Source organism: Hordeum vulgare, chromosome 5H, assembly GCF_904849725.1.
Source record: "Hordeum vulgare subsp. vulgare chromosome 5H, MorexV3_pseudomolecules_assembly, whole genome shotgun sequence".
NCBI lineage: Eukaryota > Viridiplantae > Streptophyta > Magnoliopsida > Poales > Poaceae > Hordeum > Hordeum vulgare.
In genome coordinates, this window is record NC_058522.1 from 105,931,889 (window position 1) to 105,952,512 (window position 20,624).

A 20,624-nucleotide genomic window follows, 5' to 3' on the forward strand; every position below is an offset into this window, starting at 1 on the left:
AGGTTTCTATCATCCTTCTTCTTCTCCTTAGGATGACTAGGTGTATCAGCATTGATTCCTTGAGAATCTTGATCAATTCTCTTAGGATGACCTTCAGGATACAAAGGTTCCTGAGTCATTTTGCCTCCTCTAGTAATGACTCTGACAGATTTGTCATTTAATTCATTGAGGAGGTCATTCTGAGCTTTAAGTACTTGTTCTACCTGAGTAGTAATCATAGAGGCATGTTTACTCAAAAGTTTGAGAGCATTGACATTTCTGTCTACACAAGCACTTAAATGGCTAAGCATACAAGAACTTTGTTCCAAATGTCTGCAAACATAATCATTGAAATTCTATTGTTTGGCAACAAAGTTGGCAAATTCATCAAAGCATAGGCTAGAAGGTTTATCAAAAGGAATATCACTCTCGTCAAACCTACGCAGAGAATTAACTTCCACTACCTGTATCGGGTTATCGAGACCGTGGATCTCTTCGATAGGTAGTAGATTTTTGACATCTTCAGATTTAATGCCTTTCTCTTGCATAGATTTCTTGGCTTCTTACATATCTTCGGGACTGAGGAATAGAATACCTCTTTCCTTAGGAGTTGGCTTAGGCGGTGGTTCGGGAATAGTCCAAGCATTATCGTTGATCAAGAGGTTATTCAGTAGAGTCTCAGCTTGTTCTACAGTTCGTTCCCTAAAAACACAACCGGCACAACTATCTAGGTAGTCTCTAGAGGCATCGGTAAGTCCGTTATAGAGGATATCAAGTATCTCGTTCTTCTTGAGAGGGTGATCAGGCAAAGCATTCTGTAGCTGGACGAGCCTCCCCCAAGCTTGTGGAAGACTCTCTTCTTGGAGTTGAGCAAAGTTGTATATTTCCTGCAAAGCAGCTTGCTTCTTATGGGCAGGGAAATATTTCTCACACAAGTAATAGACCATCTCCTGGGGACTACGCACACATCCAGGAGCAAGAGAGGTGAACCAGACTTTAGCATCATCCTTTAGAGAGAAAGGAAACAACTTAAGGATATAGTAGTGGCGGATATTCTCCTCATTAGTGAAAAGGTTGGCTATTTCGGATAGTTTGGCAAGATGGGCTATGACCGTCTCAGACTCATAACCGTCAAAAGGACCAGATTCGACTAGAGAGATTATCTCAGGGTCGACAGAGAATTCATAATCCTTATCGGTGACAAAGATAGGCAAAGTGGCAAACTTCGGATCATTTTTCATCCTAACTTCCCGAGATTTTTCCTTCCACTTGAGAATTAATTTCTCAGCGTCATAGGCATCCTTACACGCAAGAAAATCCTCAGCTATCTCTCCCTCCATAACGTAACCCTCAGGTATATCAGGCAAGTCATATCTAGGAGAGCTAGATCTAGCAGGAGCAAAAGCAGGTTCTATCTCAATAGTATCGGTAGTTTCAGAAGCATCACGAGCATTGGCAGTAACTCTAGCAATATGAGCATCAAGGAACACTCCTAGTGGAACATCATGCAAAGGAGCATCTCTAGCAGTATCAAGCATAGCATCATCAGGCAAAATAGCATCTCTAGCATCATCAGGCAAAGCAGTATCAAGCATAGCATCTCTAGCAGTATCAGGCATAACATCTCTAGCAGTATCAGGCATAGTATCAAGAATAGTATCAAGCATAGCATCATCAGGCATAGTATCAAGCATAGCATCATCAGGCATAGTATCAAGCATAACATCTCTAGCAGTAGTATCACAAACATCATCAAGCACAGGCGACATATCAAGATTTCTAGCAGGAGGTGATGTCGCAAACTTACTCATAACTGAAGGTGAATCAAGTGCAGAGCTAGATGGCAATTCCTTACCTCCCCTCATAGTTGAGGGCAATACTTTGGTCTTCGCATCCTTCAGATTCTTCATAGTGATCAGCAGATATAAATCCCAAGTGACTCAGAGAATATAGCAATACCTCCCCGGCAACGGCGCCAGAAAAATGCTGACGTCAGCTGTGCTTCTCTGGCAGTGGCTCCAGAAAAGTGTTGATCCTGCAATCTCTAGTGTTAGCTAGACGAATGCTTATGACAACTAACCTTCTCCTACAACGGCACCAGAAGAATGTTGATAGCACTCCCCGACAAAGAAACTGGAAGAATGTTGTTGATGGCCCACCAGCGCGTGGGTTCGCAGCAGTTTTCGAGGGTAGAGTATTCGACCCAAATTTGTAGGAAAGCCAGTTAGGAGGTGAGAGTATACTCTCAAGTATTAGCAGCTGAATTTGTCGGATTCAACCACACCTGAAAGATTAGTATCTGCAAGCACAGTAGTAACAACAAAGTAACGAGTAACGACAGTGTAACGAGCAATAGCAGTGGTAAGGAACAACAGTAGTGACAGCAGTAGCAAGCGACAGTAGTAGCAACAGTAGCAGCAAAGCAAGACAAGTAACAGCAGTAGCAACAGTAGTAGCAGCAGCAGCAGAGCAAGACAAGTAACAGCAGTAGCAACAGTGGGACAAACTCGTAGGCAATGGGTCGGTGATTTCTTTGGATGATATTCATCATGCAACCGCTATAACACGGAGAGATAAGTGGCTAGCTCCCGTTCGTCAATGTGATGTAGGCATGCATTCCGTGTGTCGTCATACATGCTTAAGGAAAAGAACTTGCATGACATCTATTGTCCATCCCTCCCGTGGCAGCGGGGTCCAAAAGGAAACTACGGGATATTAAGGTTCTCCTTTTAATAAAGAACCGGGCCAACGCATTAGCACTTGGTGAACACATGAACTCCTCAAACTATGATCATCACCAGGAGTGGTTCCAGTTATTGTCACTTCGCGGTTGCCGGATCATAACACATAGTAGGTAACTACAACTTGCAAGATCGGATCTAAAACACACATATATTGGTGACAACATAATAATTTCAGATCTGAAATCATGGCACTCGGGTCCTAGTGACAAGCATTAAGCATGGCAAAGTAGTAGCAACATCAAATCTCACAACATAGTGGATACTAGGGATCAATCCCCATCAAAACTAACTCGATTACATGATAGATCTCATCCTACTCATCACCGCCCAGCGAGCCTACGAATATATTACTCACGAACGACGAAGAGCTTCATGGAATTGGGGAGGGAAGAAGGTTGATGATGACGATGGCGACGATTTCCCCTCTCTAGAGCCCAAGACGGACTCTAGATCTGCCCTCCAGATGAAGAACAGGAGGTGGCGGCGCCTCCGTATCGAAAATGTGACAAAAACTTCTCTTTTTATTTTTCTGGGACGAAAGACAACTTATAGAGCTGGAGTTGGAGGCGGCAGGTGCCTGTGGGCCCCACAAGCCTGCCCACCGCCACCAGGGGGGTGGTGGCAGAGTAGGGGCTTGTGGTCCACTGGCCCACCCCCTGAGGTGGAACTTGGCGCAGGTATTTTTGATATTTTCCAAAACTGCTCCCCGTAAATTTTCAGGACGTTTGGAGAACTTTGATTTCTGCACAAAAATAATACCAAGGCAGTTCTGCTGAAAACAGCGTCAGTCCAGGTTAGTTCCATTCAAATCATTCAAATTATAGTCCAAAACAAGGGCAAAATAGTTTGGAAAAGTAGATACGTTGGAGATGTATCACTAGGGACACATTGTGATCTATTTATTCACACATGTATTACGGTTTCCTGTTAATACAATTATAACATGAGCAATACACGATTATCATGAACAAGGAAATATGATAATAACCATTTTATTATTGCCTCTAGGGCATATTTCCAACAGGTGAGGCCAGCCCAATAGGGCTATTTCGGCAAAGAGGAAAAAATCAAAGGAGAAAAAAAAAGGAAAGAAAAAAATGAGGAGGTGGGAAGGAAGGAAGGGACTCCTCCCTCCAAACCGACTTGGAGGAGGATCCCTCCTCCCTCTCGACCGGCGCCCTAGGGAAAATCCCCACCCCTACGAAGCTCAGGCGGAGCCATGCAGGAATAGATCATCACGATCACCGGTGCGCCGTCACGCTGCCGGAAAACTCATCTACTTCCCCGTCTCTCTTTTTGGATCAAGAAGGCGGAGATCGTCATCGAGCTGTACGTGTGCTGAATGCGGAGGTGTCATCTGTTCGGTGCTAGATCGGGATGGATCGTGGGACGACGGTGATTTAAATCATGAAGCTGTTCCACTACATCAACCACGTTTCTTAATGCTTCCCGCTTAGCGATCTACAAGGGTATGTGGATCCGATCTCCCTCTCGTAGATGATCCTCATCATCATAGGTCTTCGTGTGCGTAGGAAATTTTTTGTTTCCCATGCAACATTCTCCAACACTCCCGGCTGTAATCTCTACTTAAACATGGTGCTCAACTCCGTATATTATGTCCTAATGATATTTGGCTATCCTATGATGTTTGAGTAGATCCATTTTGTTCTATGAGTTAATTGTGATCTTGCTTGGTACGATTGTATATTTTATTTATGGTGTTGTCCTAGGGTGCCCTCCGTGTCGCGCAAACATGAGGGCCCCCCGTTGTAGGGTGTTGCAATATGTTCATGGTTTGCTTATTGTCGGTGTTGTGGGGGTGACAGTAGCCTAAACGTAGATAAGTGGATTATGACGTATGGGAGTAAAGAGGACTTGATACTTAATGCTATGGTCGGGTTTCATGAGCTTAATGATCTTTAGTATTCGCGGGTGCTAGCTAGAGTTCCAATCATAAGTGCATATGATCCAAGCAGAGAAAGTATGTTAGCTCATGCCTCTCCCTCATATAAAAGTGCAAGAATGGTTACCGGTACTTGTTATCGATTGCCTAGGGACAAATGACTTTCTTGTTGGCAAAAGCTATCCACTTTTATTACCTTGCAATTTATTCATAGTTTTATTCTCGCAAAGTACTCGTAGTTTTATTCTTGCAAAATAGTTTCATACTTGTTTTAGGTAAAGCAAACGTCAAGCGTGCATAGAGTTGTATCGGCGGTCGATAGAACTTGAGGGAATATTTGTTCTGCCTTTAGCTCCTCGTTTGGTTCAATACTCTTACTTATCGAAGAAGGCTACAAATGATCCCCTATACTTGTGGGTTATCAAGAAGCCATCAGGGTCGAAGAAATCTCAATCCCAAGAAAATAGCAAAGGGGGCCAAGATCAACATGAGGAACTGGTCGCGTAGGTGGGCCTGAACAAAGGCACCGTAGTCGGAGTCATCACGAGTGATGATCATGTCATCAACATAGAGAAGGCGAAGAGTCCGACCACGAGGAGACGTGTGAACAAACAGCGCGGGGTCATGATCACTGTGAGAGAAGCCCGCGGCAGTCACCACTGAGATGAAACGCTCAAACCAGGTGTGAGGGCCCTATTTTAGGCCATAGAGGGAGCGTCGAAGTCGGCAGACCATACCATCACGAGCATAGTTTCCTGGTGATGGCTGCATATAAACCTCCTCACGCAAATCACCATTGAGAAAAGCGTTCTGGATGTCAAGTTGAGACACAAAACAATGACGAACAGAAGCCACAACAAGGAGAGTGTGGACAATGGTCATGTGGGCTACAGGAGCGAATGTCTCATCATAATCGTGTCCTTGCTCCTGCTGAAAACCACGAGCCACAAGACAAGCTTTGTAGCGCTCAAGAGAACCATTGAAGTGAGTCTTAATCTTATAGACCCACTTGCAGGTAATGGGGCGAACACTGGAAGGAAAGGAAACCAGATCCCAGGTGCCATTGCGCTCAAGGGCAGCAAGCTCCTCGGCCATCGCAAGCTGCCATTCAGGATGAGTCATGGCAGCCCGATAGGAAGTGGGCTCATCCACAACAGATCATAACGGTCAACAGAATAGCGATCAGGTGGGGGCGAGGCCTAGCACGAAGTTTATGAACCGAGGGAGGTGTGAAGGGAGGTGCTCCGAAAGTGGAGGGCGCGTCAGTAGGATCATCTTCACTACAAGGGCGGCGAGTGTAGTGGAGAGGAAAAGGAGAGACAGATGATGAGGGTGGGAAGGAGGATGGAGGGGAAGGAGATATGGATGATGAGGGTGGGGAGGAGGATGGATGGGAAGGTGGTGTCGGTGGTGGGTGAGGAAGAGTGAGATGTGCCAGAGGAAAGGGGGAGACAGGAGGCACATAGGAGGGTGTATCGTGAAGAAGAAGAAAAGAAATATCGTCCACAGAAAAGCGCGAGGAGGAAGGGCGGGGGTAGTAAGAACGATACTCATCTAAAGTCACATCATGCAAAATGTGCAACCGACGACCAACAAGATCCCAACATCGATAGCCCTTGTGCTCATCATTGTAGCCAAGGAAAACACACTCGACCGACTGAGCAGTCAGTTTCGTGCGTTCTCTCAGGGCAAGAAGGACATAACATAAATACCCAAACATACGGAGAGCAAAGTAGTCAGGAGAGCGACCAGTGAGACACTCCATAGGAATGCCACGCTGCAAGGCAGTCGATGGCTGAATGTTGACGAGATAGGTGAATGCGAAAACAGCCTCAACCCAAAAATGGGGTGGAAGGGAAGCAGCGATCATCAGCGCACGAGTTGTATCAAGTAGATGACGATGCTTACGTTCCGCAACACCATTCTGAGCATGGACACCAAGACATGAGAACTGGGCAAGAGTACCATGTTCAACGAGAAAAGCATGCGACATCTAGGACATATACTCTCGAGGGAGTCATCACGAGAAGTATGAATAGGCATGGAAAACTAGGCATGAACCATGGCAGAAAATCATTTGTATATAGACAGGACCTTGCTACGAGATTTCATAAAGTATAGCCAAGTGTAGCGAGAGAAATCATCAATAAATAGAACATAGTAGCTATGACCACCTTTCGAATCAAAGGGAGCAGGAGCCCACACATCAGAATGAACCAAGTCAAAAGGACACTAAGATAGTGACTCACTAGTAGGATAAGGTAATTGAGTCCATTTTCCAAGTCTACAACCATTACAATGTTGTTAGAGCATATTTCTCCATGTGTGGCTTTGGTAATTGATGTCAATCCCTATGGACTAATGGTTGCCTTAAGTTATATTCGAAGGATTTGTCCATAGGCACTTCTTGAAGTCCATTTGTTGGTTTCAAGGAGTTTATATGATAACCAAGGTGGTATTAAAGGTATTATCCAAAGAATGGTCGAAAAAGGCACAAGGTTGATCAAGACTAAGACAAAGAGTAAATCAAGTTGATCAACACACAAAGCGTACAAGATGTACCGAGAGGGGTCAAATGAACCCATGGTATGGTAAGATTGTCCATTGAGCTTTTGTGTACTAACCCATGGTCTTCGTGTGTAACGTCTAAGATGCGGCACTTTCCTTATTTGGGGGCGATGCCTCAAAAGGGGAAAGAGTCACATCTAAGCGTTTCACAAGCAGGATAAACATTGCAATACATAATAGATGGAAGAGTAATAAGATTCGGCTTACACTCGCCACAAGTTAAATTACAGTTCCACACAATCATTCATTATTCAAACAGAAAATAGGGCCCGACTATGGACAAGATAAATGACAAAAGCTAATGTTATCCCGCCTGGCTAGGCCCACGATCACGACCAAGGACCTCTGGTCATCGGGGTACGTCACGTACATCCGACCATTGTCCTTGTCAAACTGCCACTTCAGCTGGTTATCCACGAAAGCATCTGCATCTGCGATACTTGTGCTTGTGGGTGGTTGTAGTAATTTGTGAGTCACGAGGACTCATCAATCTCATGACCATGGCATCGAATCTAACTAAGTTGTTGGTTAAGGATGGGGTATGTATTTGAGTTTGCATCAGCTCTAAGCATTTATGGTGGCTAACTTACGTAGAATAAAATGAAGTTTGAGTGGTCTACACATGACGTTCGCGACTAAGAATAATCACTACGTGATTCTGAACACCTACTTACGTCATTCATAACCCCACCGTGTTCTCAATCAGAGAAGGACCTCTGAAGGAAACAGTCACGGTTACGCACACAGTTGGCAGTTTTAGTTAAGTTATTTCAAGTTATCTAGAACCGGATGTTAACAAAGTTTCCATGTTTGCCACATAATCGCACGCACGGCTTTCCGAAAGATTTAACCCTGTAGGAGTGCTCCAACTAACCCATCACAAATTACCACATGCCGCATAGAAGTCCTCGATCACGAAACTCGCGATCTCGTTGGATTCCTTAATGGAAAACCTCAATTCTGAGAAAACCCAAAGTCTCACTGGAATCCCAATGCACAAGATATATAGTTAAGGTAAGACAAGTCCAGAAAGACCACCCGACGTGGCGACGACCCCGATAAGAGTCGCGTATCTCAGTCTCAGGACACGTCGAATAAGCTACGTGCACGGGGGCCTGATAGAAATCACCCAAGTTGTCCTGGGTTGGCCCCGCACAGTGCTCTAGTTTGGACCAACACTCATGAGGAGCACTGTCCCGGGGGTTGATTAAATTTAACACCAAAGTTGGGTCTTGCCACACAAGCTTTAACACTCAACGATTTACCAAGGGGGTCCCCATAACAACCCCGGACGTGTTAGAAGTGCTCAGTTATGGAATAAAACACCGGTAGCCGAAACTAAGGCGGCAAAAGAGAACAAATCACCTAGCCAAAGGTCGGGCCTTCTGCCTTTTACCAAGTATATAGGTGCATTAATTAAATAGCATTTAAAGTAGGATGGTAATCAAATTTCCCATGTTATCACATGGACGAGCTTGCACCTGCAACTAGCAATGCTATAAGAGGGTTGAGCAAGCACGAACTTAGCCAAACAATATTTTCTAGGAGGTGAAGGGTTAGAGGTTTCATGGCAATGTTTGGAGGCTTATTTATCAGGTGGTAGGCAGCGATAAGTAACGATGGAAACGATTCAACTAGGCATAACAAAGCTGGAAACAGTGTCAGGGTCACGATCATCTTGCGTGTGAGATCTCCACACTGGAAATGCTATTGATCTTCCTGAACATACTCAATAGAATCCTCGTACTAGTTCTTAGCACCCAATGCTACCCAAAATAAATAAACAGCCAATAAACACCAGCAAGTGACAATGCTACAAGCAATATGATGCATGTGTGCCATGAAAGGAAGCATGGCATTGCTATACTAGTAATCTTCCATGCATTATTTGGGTTATTAATATTCTGGACAGAACCTCAAGTTAACTTATTTAGACATGCATGATCATATCAGGAATGGATGCATCACGAGAAAATGATGCAAAAACATATAAAGAACGTGGCGAACCGAGTTACATAACTCCCGGAAACTACAAAACAAGATACAAAAGCCTATGAAGACAAAACACCACACGCTATGGGCATCCACTTATCTACTCGAGTATCATGCCAAACAAAAATACCAGGCCCTAGTCTACACAAAATCTAGAACTTGCATGTTGGCACAAACTTCAAAACATGCACAGAATAATTCCTATAGAAATGACAAAATGCCACCTCATCACAAAAAATGACATTTTTACAAACTTTCTCAAAAGTGAAATCCAATGTCACCATTGGATTCCTTGGGTTTTTCTACCCCAAAAACATATATCACACTAACATAGTTGCATGCATAAAAATTACATAAAACAGCAAAGAAAATCTACTCTAAATCCTAAATCACTTATATGTCAAATGAGTGCCAGATTTGGCATATTCCACTTCTGGAATTATTCCAAGTATGGAATGCCCACACAAATAAAACAAAACAACATCGTGCACCATACCACTCCGCTCACCACCGTGCACCCAACCACTGCACTATGCTCAGGTAGCTGAACTAACAGGGGAGCTAAACCACATATACTAACTAAGAAAATCCCCAAATAAAATCTAGAACTTGCATGTTGGCACAAACTTCAAAACATGCACAGAATAATTCCTACAGAAATGACAAAATGCCACCTCATCACAAAAAATGACATTTTTACAAACTTTCTCAAAAGTGAAATCCAATGTCACCATTGGATTCCTTGGGTTTTTCTACCCCAAAAACATATATCACACTAACATAGTTGCATGCATAAAAATTACATAAAACAGCAAAGAAAATCTACTCTAAATCCTAAATCACTTATATGTCAAATGAGTGCCAGATTTGGCATATTCCACTTCTGGAATTATTCCAAGTATGGAATGCCCACACAAATAAAACAAAACAACATCGTGCACCATACCACTCCGCTCACCACCGTGCACCCAACCACTGCACTATGCTCAGGTAGCTGAACTAACAGGGGAGCTAAACCACATATACTAACTAAGAAAATCCCCAAATAAAATCTAGAACTTGCATGTTGGCACAAACTTCAAAACATGCACAGAATAATTCCTACAGAAATGACAAAATGCCACCTCATCACAAAAAATGACATTTTTACAAACTTTCTCAAAAGTGAAATCCAATGTCACCATTGGATTCCTTGGGTTTTTCTACCCCAAAAACATATATCACACTAACATAGTTGCATGCATAAAAATTACATAAAACAGCAAAGAAAATCTACTCTAAATCCTAAATCACTTATATGTCAAATGAGTGCCAGATTTGGCATATTCCACTTCTGGAATTATTCCAAGTATGGAATGCCCACACAAATAAAACAAAACAACATCGTGCACCATACCACTCCGCTCACCACCGAGTGCACCATACCACTCCGCTCACCACCGTGCACCCAACCACTGCACTATGCTCAGGTAGCTGAACTAACAGGGAGCTAAACCACATATACTAACTAAGAAAATCCCCAAATAAAAAGGGGTGCGCGCGCGAACCCACGACCAACAGGCGCGGCTGCGGCTCGATTGCCACTATGGTAGTAACATGTACTTGCTAGAACAGGGACAGAAATCAACATATACAGATTACACTGCTAGTACCACACAAGAAAACAACGAATTAAAAAGGGCGCGTGGGGGATTTGATCCCGTGACCGATGCACTGCGCACGACCAGTCAGGCTAGGGTGGTGGATCTGCTCAATGAGGGGATCCATCCCAGTTGACAAAGAAAAAGGGGACAACTTCTCTGATCAAGAGAGAGGCGCTGGCGGCAAACTCTCGCCGGTGCAACGCATGCACACGCACGGCTATACGCGGGGTACTACGTGCACAGCTACACACTATGTAGCAGCAGGCATCCACCTGGCCTACGCAACAAACATGCGTGCAATCGGCTGCGCGCGAGCGGCTGCGGCTCACCGGTGCACTCCGGCGATGCATCGATCTAACGCGGGGCGACGACGCTGCAGAGAAGCAAGGGGAAGAGCGGAGAGGCGTGGGTCACTGAGGGGGCAGAGAAGAGGGGTTCACGGCGACGGAGAGATGAGGACGATGTCGCCGTGGTTCACAGAAGAAGCTCCCGACATTGACGAAGCGACGGTCGTCGGGGACGGCGAGGGCATCGATCTTGGTGGCTGCTCTCCATGGAAATGGAACGCCACGATCGCCCGCGGGTTCCTGGTTCTGCCGGGGAAGAAGGAGACGCCGGATCACCACAACGTCGAGCGCATGCAGGGAGAAGCCATGGGTGCGGTGGTGGTTTTGGAGGGTTGCCCCGACGGCGCGAGGCAAAGAGGAGGAGGGAACAGGCGATGGCTAGGGTTAGAGGGGCCGTGGTGCAGTTATAAGGACCGGAACAGGGACTCGTGGCCGTCTGCTGTGACCGGGAGGTCGATCTATGTCACTCTGGCCATGGGGTCGTACACCGCTGACGCACACGAGGTGGAAGAAGGGTCGCCAGGAGGGCTTTGGGCCGAAATCTACAGTGGCTGGGCGTGGAACACTCCCTCTCTGTGTTTAAAGGTTTTTCAAATAAAAACAGAACAAGTTTTGGTTAAATCAAAGGGGATAAAAGGAAAAGGTTTTGAAGAAGATAAAAATATATCTGGTCTTCTAAAATCATGCCCCATTTTATAAAAATGAGTTGGGCATTTTCGAGTAGCAAAATAAAACACTTCTATTTTAAGTAGAGGTCTGTTTTTAGCAAAACCCAAAAGAGAAAAATACCAAACCAGAATAGGAAGCAGACTACAATTATTAAGAGGGTTTTTAAGAGGGGAGCAACATTTTATTTGACCCAAAACAGAAACTTGAAACACAGCTACTAAATAAATTAAAATAAGGGGGTTTTGCAAGCTTTGGTGCATCAAGGGTTTTGAGAAGATAAAATAGTTGGATCCCATCACACAACAATCACATTGCCACACTCACACAACACTCACGCTTTCAATCACACAATGTGCAACACAAAACAACAAGATGAAATGACATGATGCCATGATGCAACAAGTGATGAAGCCAAACATAAACTCTTATTCAACTCATCATGCCAGCATAGCAAGGTGTCATACAAGGGAAGATTACAAAAAGTGAAGGTGGTGCATTGGGGTTGTTACATCATCAGAGTTGTATGTGGGGTTAGGTGCGTTTTCATGGGCTTGCGTCAAGAGGAAGATCTCATTCAACCAATGAAGGATGACATCAGGTGGTGATTGTCATCAAGATTACGGTGTGCAAGATCAAGTGGAGCATCATGAAAATATCTTGCTTGAAGCTTGCCGTCCATTGTGGTGGCAATGGACTTGTGAAGATGTGCTGAAGAGTGGCTCACCCATAGTGAGTATGGGGGAGCAATCAACTAGTCTTCATCAAGTCAAGCAATCAAGAAAGGTGGTCCATCTTGAGGAAGTCACGATCATCATCATCTAGCTCAAGTGGACTATGTGCAAGGTAGAGGTTTGCCCTTGATAGGTTTTTATATTTTAGGATAGATTGACGTACTGTCAAGGGGAGCTCTCAAGTGAGTAGCTTGATCGTATTATTTGTTGAGAGCTCAAATCATTTGCATCCTTGCATCATATTTCTTGGTTCTTGTTTGGTGTTTCTCTTTGTGAGTATTAGAGCTTATGGTCATCTTTATGACAAGCTCAAGTTCATCGAAAATGGAGTTCATGTGCATCTTCTATGATGTTTTCCATGTTGGAGTTTTTGTCGGTTCTTCATTCATAGAGGTTTCACATCTCTATATCATTGGTATTTTCATAACTACATGATCTTAAGATTTCCCTTGTCCTCCTGAATCCAACAAGCTTGAGTTTGCTCAATTCGGAGCTCATATGCGAAAGTTATGGCAGTTCTGGGCAGGTTTTCTCTCTCAAGCGGAAGTACTGCTCGGGCAGAGCGGTAGTACTGCTATGGCGGTACTGCCGCTCTCCCGTGATGGCCTCTCTTCCGCTTATCTTCTCTCTCGCATCGTGGGGGTGTTTTCTATTTTTGGGCGAAAGTATCGCCTAGGGGGGAGCGGTACTACCCCCCACTTCTGCCGCTCCCACTACCGCTTAGTAAATTCTTCTAGTATCTTGCCTACCCTCGACTAGGCTAAGTGGAAGTACCTTTATCTACACGATGGTAGTACAGCCCAGGTGCACGGCACTACCGCTTAGCTGAGTCGTTGAGCAAAATGACAACTAGATTTCCTCCCACTATTTAAGGGGCCTTCTTCCCAATTGGTCTTTTATCCATTGAGCTCGTATTTGCCCCCCATTGTTGACCTTCTTTGAGCTTTCTAACTCTCAATCCCTCCAATGATTCTTGCTAGTTCTTGAGGGAAAATAGAGAGGAGATCTAGATCCACATTTCCACCAATCACTTTCTCATCTATGTGAGGGGAACCTCTTGGATCTTGATCTTGGAGTTCTTTGTGAGCTCCTTGTTCTTCCTCTCATATTCCTCCATAGCTTTTTTGTTGTGGAGGGATTTGAGTGTGAGGGACTTGACCACTTTGTGTGTTCTTGCCATTGCACTAGTTGCATCGATTTGAGTTCTCCACGGTGATACGTGGAAGTGAAAAGTTTGAGAAGCTTGTTACCCTTGGGTGCTTGGTACCCTAGGGATTACTCTTCGTGGAAGCTTTGGCGTCCTAGAAGCTTGGTTGTGCCTTGGAGCTCAATTATTGTGGTGTAAAGCTCCAGGCAAGCGTCGGGGTCTCCAATTAAGTTGTGCAGATTGCCCCGAGCATTTGAGGTCATCACGGTGCCACAGTACATCGTGGTGAAGCTTCGTGGTGTTGTTGGGAGCCTTCAATTAAGTTGTGGAGATTGCCCCAACCTTGTTTGTACGGGTTCGGTGACCACCCTCAAGGGTCCCTTAGTGGAATCACAACATCTTGTATTGTGCGAGAGCGTGAAGAGATCACGATGGCCTTAGTGGCATCTTGGGGAGCATTATGCCTCCACACCGCTCCAAATGGAGATTATCATCCACAAGGGTGTAAACTTCGGGATACATCGTCGTCTCCGTGTGCCTCAGTTATCTCTTACCCGAGCCCTCTACTTATGCAGTTTACTTTGTGACAGCCATATTGTTTCTTATTATATATCTTGCTACCACTTAGTTGTTTATCTTGCTTAACATAAGTTGTTGGTGCACATAGGTGAGTCTAGTTGTTTTAGGTTTTGTGCTTGACAAATTAAATGTTAGTTTTATTCCGCATTTGTTCAAGCCTAAACTGTAATTATTTTAAAGCGCCTATTCACCCCCCCCCCTCTAGGCGACATCCACGTCCTTTCAAATGTAAAGATACATCTCTAGAGACAGACCCTAAGACACCCGGACGCACCAACGACGACAAGTGGGAACCACATAGGTGACCAAGTCGATGATGCCACTACTGGAAGGTCGCAGAAGAGGAGGCAGCAAGTGCATGAGAACTGGCAGAAGTGGTGGCAGCGGAAGGAACATGAAGCCAATCAACCTCCCAAAGACCATACAACTCACGGTGCCGAGGGCCAGCACCAACTGAAGCCTTGGTGCGAAGATCCTGAATAGAGAAAGAGTCGGTATCAAGAATTACACGACAACCAAAATCAGAAGTTGGGCAGTGGAGAAGAGGTTCATGGTAAGACGGGGAACATGAGAAACACTAGGAATAGAAAAATACGGAGTAGAAAGGGTGCCACGACTAGCAACAGGAAGGGGTGTGCCATCGGCAGTGAGAACATTAACAGGAGAATCAAGAGGTTGAAGAGAAGACAACGCGGAAGAATCAGAAGACATATGAAAATAAGCTCCAGAATACATAACCCACAAAGATGTACCTGACTGTGTAGGTGCCGATGGTGATGGAGGGGTGGGAGCAGTCACTGCGGCAGCGAAACTCGTTGATGAAGAGCCAGAGTAAGCCAGGAGGCTCTTGAGATGTATAATGTCATGTTCAGTGAGTGACGTAGTCGAGGAAGATGCAGGAGCCCCACTGGAGGAAGAGCACCTCTGGTCTCATTGTTTTTGGCGACAATCAGACTCTGGATGACCTGGCTTGGAGCAGTAGCCAGAGAATGTACCATGACGCGATCAACCCTTCTCGGCATAAGAAGGGCGACCCATCCCCCTGTGAGTGTGGGCAGGAGCAATGGTGCAATGGGACGAGCAAATGACATAAGAGCTCGGACAACCAACACAGAAGGAACCGCAAGCAACCCAGCAGAACGAAGGCGGGTCTCCTCAGCATGAAGCTCAGCAAGTACGTGTGTGATAGGAACACAACCACGAGCAAATAAGTGAGCACGTCGAGGCTCAAACTCGGAACAGAGGCGAGATAAGAACCCATGGACACGCTGAAACTCTAAGTCGGACCACATAGTCTAGCAACAACGGCAAGTTCCACAAACAACTGTCCGAAGAGAGTCAAGCTGGCGCCAAATGGCGGAACTCTGTGTGTAGAATTCATCAGCAGAAGAGTCACCTTTCTGAAGAGCGTGCTACTGAAGCACCACAAATAGGTAGAGAGCATCACGAGAGGGTTGATAGCGCTGACAGAGATAGGACCACATTGTTGCAACGGTGCCAATACCCATGAACTCTAATGCAAACTAAGGGAGGACACTCGTAGTGAGAACAACAGCAGCCCGAGCATCATTGTTGCACCAGTGAGTATAAGCACATTGATCATCTCGGTAGTCAGAAAGAGCATCTGAATAAGCTGATACCTGTTGATCATAAGCATCGATCGCGGCATCATCGAGAGCCTTGGTTGCATCCTGATTAGCCTGGGAAGCATCAACAGACAGAACAGACTGCACCGACGGGGTAGGAGCCACGGGGGCAACAGGGCATGGCAGACACGAGAGCTCACCAGAGAGAACGCCCCACAGCAAAAGACTGTGCATGTGGATACGCATGAAGCCCACAAACTCATCATAGTTGGTGCCATCAAAGATCACTCGGCATCGAGGAACGGCGACATAGCTTGAAGAAGACTTGCTAATCTCTCTATCTCTCTATCTCTCTCTTTCTCTCTCTCTCTCTCTCTCTCTCTCTCTCTCTCTCTCTCTCTCTCTCTCTCTCTCTCTCTCTCTCTCTCTTTGACAGAGTCAACCCAAATCGATCCCGATCTGGATCAGGCCCGAGCTGTGAGCGGCAGTGGCGGCAACGGCTACCAAGCGAGCTCCACAACGGGCGCCAAACAGGAACAACCTCGGCCGGCCAAGGGCTGGAGGCAGCCGGCGTCGAGGCAGAGCAGGGGCGACGAACCGCCCGCGGATCCAGGCGCGGATGGGCACACGGGGAACGGCTGCGATTGGACGATGGCTGGAGGGGTCCGGCCGGCAACGGAGCCGGGCGAGGCCGAGCAGGAGACGACCAGCCGGTGACGGATCCGGGCAGGCCGAGTTGGAGGCGGCCTGTCAGCGGTGGATCCTGGCGAGGCCGAGCGGGAGACGGCCTTTCGACGACGAATCCTGGCAAGGCCGAGCAGGAGACGGCCTGCCGACGGCGGATTCGGGTGAGGCTGAGCGAGAGACAGCCAACGGCGAGCGAGTCTGGGCACGGGGAGGCCTGAGCTAGGAACGACGACTAGGAGCGGCGGCGGCGGGGGGGGAGGTAGAGAGTGCACAGAATTGCACCTTGCAGGAGGGAAACCTTGGCATCTGATACAACGTTAGAGAATGAGCAACTGACATTTACACGGTCCAAAGGCGAGTATATATACACGTGGTAAAAGTGTAAAAGACCGTTCATACAATAGAAATATACGGAAAAAGAGCTATATACATCTAACATTTCCATTCCAAGCTGCCCTCGGCCGTTGTTCAAGTTCAGATGCCACAGAAATGAGCGCAATCCGGATCAGCAATTGGTACACCTACGTGAGAGTAGCTACAATTCTAAGCCGTTGTGGTTTTCCGCCCATCTAAGGCCCTGTTTGGAACCACAATAGATTATGATAATCTGGATTATGAAGATAGATTATATAATTTGGTTTATAAAAATAATCTAGGTGAGCATGTTTGGAGGCCGTATTATATAAACTGTAATGTCAGTTTTACATTGCATAATGACATGTCTGCCCTCTGTTTGTCTTTAAAAGAGGAGGGTGGCGATGATAGAAATGCAATTATCTCGAACTTTACAAAGGTAATGGGTCATTAGCAATTTATAATCTGATTTTAGCTGGGATAAAATAGATTATGAGTTTTTAATAATCTATTCATCTAGTTTTTATAATTTACATCGTAATCTGTCTTGTTTAAAGACATAATAGATTATAAAAATTAAATTATATAATCTAAGTGGTTCTAAACAAGGCCTAAAAGGAGCAGCATCTTATTGGCGGGTTTCCGGGATTTGGTGAATGGAGCCCGGAACATATCTCGCCAACCTGCCACCCGCACACTGTTAGCATCAATCTTGACGAAGATTGTCAGTTGCTGTACACTTGTACACGTGCATACTAGAGTAATCAGTATGACACACGCAAGGCCTGTGTACGTGTTTGCATTCTACTTGGAGTGGACCGGGAGAGAACTCTCTCTCTCTCTCTCTCGGACTCAAACATGCGGTTGGAGGAGGCTGGAATGGTTAGCCTAAACAATGTTTAGTCTTCAGTGTTACTAAGGCCGGTTAACTATTTGCCAATATGGTGCTGTGGTGTAGTCGGTTATCACGTTAGTCTTACACACTAAAGGTCCCCAGTTCGAGCCTGGGCAGCACCAAAGTTTTGTCATAATTTCAGGAAATTTTGTTGACACCATCAGGAGCTCCCGTATATCTTCAACTTTTTTAATAGCTTAGAGCATCCAAAAATGCTAGACCTATAAATCCTACGTAGCCTTACGCACATACCTTTCTCTATTAATTAAAACTCTCTCCTGATTTTTAGGACGGGCCCATACGCTTCTAGTGACTAATTATAGTCCTTCAAATCAGCCCATGTGTAATCTTACGTAAGTAAATTACATAGATGTAGCATCTACAGTCACGTATCGCAAATACAATCCTCAAATGTCCACAAATACGTTCGGGCGCGTTCATAAATACACATCGCCTTATTTTTTGTCTTTCACATGAGTAAATTATCAAAAAAAAACATAGAACCCTAAAATAGAAAAGCGACACCATTCGCTTTGTTATTAAAAAATCATCATCATTGTGCTGGCAGTTTTTAGAAAAAACTAATCCGTTACTAAACGCACGTTAACACCATTTCTGACCCATGGCGCCCACCATAGGTGTTGATGTGGCAAAAGAAACTTGACAGCGTTCACCCGGACGTTAAATCAGAAAAGTGGTCCACTCGTGAGTGTCCCATGTGTCTCACGGCAAAAATGGACGCTGCAGCCCAACGAGGTCAACGGCGAGCAGCAGAGGCCATCCAGCTTCAATGAGCGCCGACCTCCGACATTCACCGATGTCGGCCCCTCCTCCTTTTCTTCCTCAACCGCCACGGGCTATAGCAGCGGGAGGCACACGGGGGTCGCAATTGGGGTGCTAACCTCCACCGCCGCTGCGTGTCGCCTACCCCGCACTCAGGTGCTCCGGCGACCGCGTGCCGGTGTCGCTGTGCCCGGGTGTCCGCCACTCCCTTACCTCAGTGCGCCCCTAGATCCGTCGGTGTCGGAACGGGTGGCGGTGGCTTAGGGTGATGTCGGCTGTGGCGACGGCTGGGTAAGGGGAGAGAGGAGGCAACGACACTGGCTGTCACTGGATCTGGCGCTCAGGAGCAGCATCGGGGCGAACCACGACCGAATCCAGGGAGCGACGCCGTCGGACTCCACGCGGCTCGGCTGCCGCCACCGACTGCTGGTGGGCGTCCCCGCCCGTGTCCGACATCTCTTCCCCTTCTCCACCTCCCGCAGCTCGATGTTGTCTGCCACCGCCTCTACGATGTCCACGCCATGTTAGCTGCAGATCTGTTGTGGCTCCTCGACGGCGTTGTCGACCACCAACACCTTGGTTAGCCGACGATGCGGGGCACAACCGGATGAGAGGGAATCGGGTCCTTTTGACTACAACAATTTTCGTCTCCTCCCATGGCCGTCACCGTATCGCCATGTCACCAGATGTAATTGGCCCTACTTGTTAGATTTAGTATTAACGCTGTAAATCATGCTATCACTGATTTTTGCAAATTGATTACTGAATACTCGATGATTTTGAAAACAAAACGAATGGTCGCGGTTTTCTCTTTTAGCATCCCCAGTTGTGATGTTTTTTTACTATTTACTCCTTCCACATCCGCATCCTTCATATCCATGCAAACACATGCAACGCTACGTAAAACAACAAATCAACATCTTTCATCGAATTGGATTGTTTCGTCGAACAAAAGGATCATAGTTCTGTTGGGGAACGTTGCATGGGAAACAAAAAAATTCCTACGCACACGAAGACCTATCATGGTGATGTCCATCTACAAGTGGAGATTAGATCTACGTACCCTTGTAGATCGCACAGCAGGAAGCGTTAAGAAACACGGTTGATGTAGTGGAACGTCTTCACGTCCCTCGAACCATCCCACGATCCGTTTCGATCTAGTGCCGAACGGACGGCACCTCCGCGTCCAGCACACGTACAGCTCGACGATGATCTCGGCCTTCTTGATCCAGCAAGCAAGACGAAGAAGTAGATGAGTTCTCCGGCAGCGTGACGGCGCTCCGGTGGTGGTGATGATCTACTCCTGCAGGGCTCCGCCCGAGCTCCGCAGAAATCTGATCTAGAGGTAAAACTATGTGGAATAGGCTAGAGTTGCACGTGGCAAAATTGTGTCTCAAAAAATCCTAAACCACCACTATATATAGGAGGGAGTGGGAGGGGCTAGCCTTGAGGGACAAGGCCCTCAAGGTGCGCCGGCCTCCAGGAGGAGGAGGACTCGTCCAATTCGGTTTGGGAAGGGGGAGGCCTCCTCTTCCTTCCCACCTCCCTCTTTCGTTTTTCTTTTTCTTTTCTTTTGGTATTTTCTTTATGTGGCGCCATAGCCCTCTTGAGCTGACTCCACCAGCCCACTAAGGACTTGTGGCGCCACCCTAGGGCCTTGGGCTCACTCCCGGGTGGGTGGGCTCCTCCCGGTGAACACCCAGAACCCATTCGTCACTCCCGGTACACTGCCGGAATTGCCCGAAACTTTCCGGTGACCAAATGAAACCATCCTATGTATCAATCTTCATTTCCGGACCATTCCGGAAACCCTCGTGACATCCGTGATCTCATCCGGGATTCCGAACAACATTCGGTAACCACACATATAACTCAACTATACTAAAACATCATTGAACCCTAAGTGTGGAGACCCTGCGGGTTCGAGAACTATGCAGACATGACCCGAGGCACTCCTCGGTCAATATCCAATAGCGGGACCTGGATGCACATATTGGATCCTACATATTCTCCGAAT

At 46.3% G+C, this 20,624-nt stretch overlaps 1 non-coding gene across 1 annotated transcript; it reads left to right on the forward strand.

Annotated features, from left to right (window-relative positions):
- Window positions 1-17,872: 17,872 nt before the first annotated feature.
- TRNAV-UAC lies at window positions 17,873-17,946 on the forward strand. Its single transcript has one exon. It is a non-coding gene; the product is annotated as a tRNA-Val (tRNA).
- The last annotated feature ends 2,678 nt before the right edge of the window (window positions 17,947-20,624 follow it).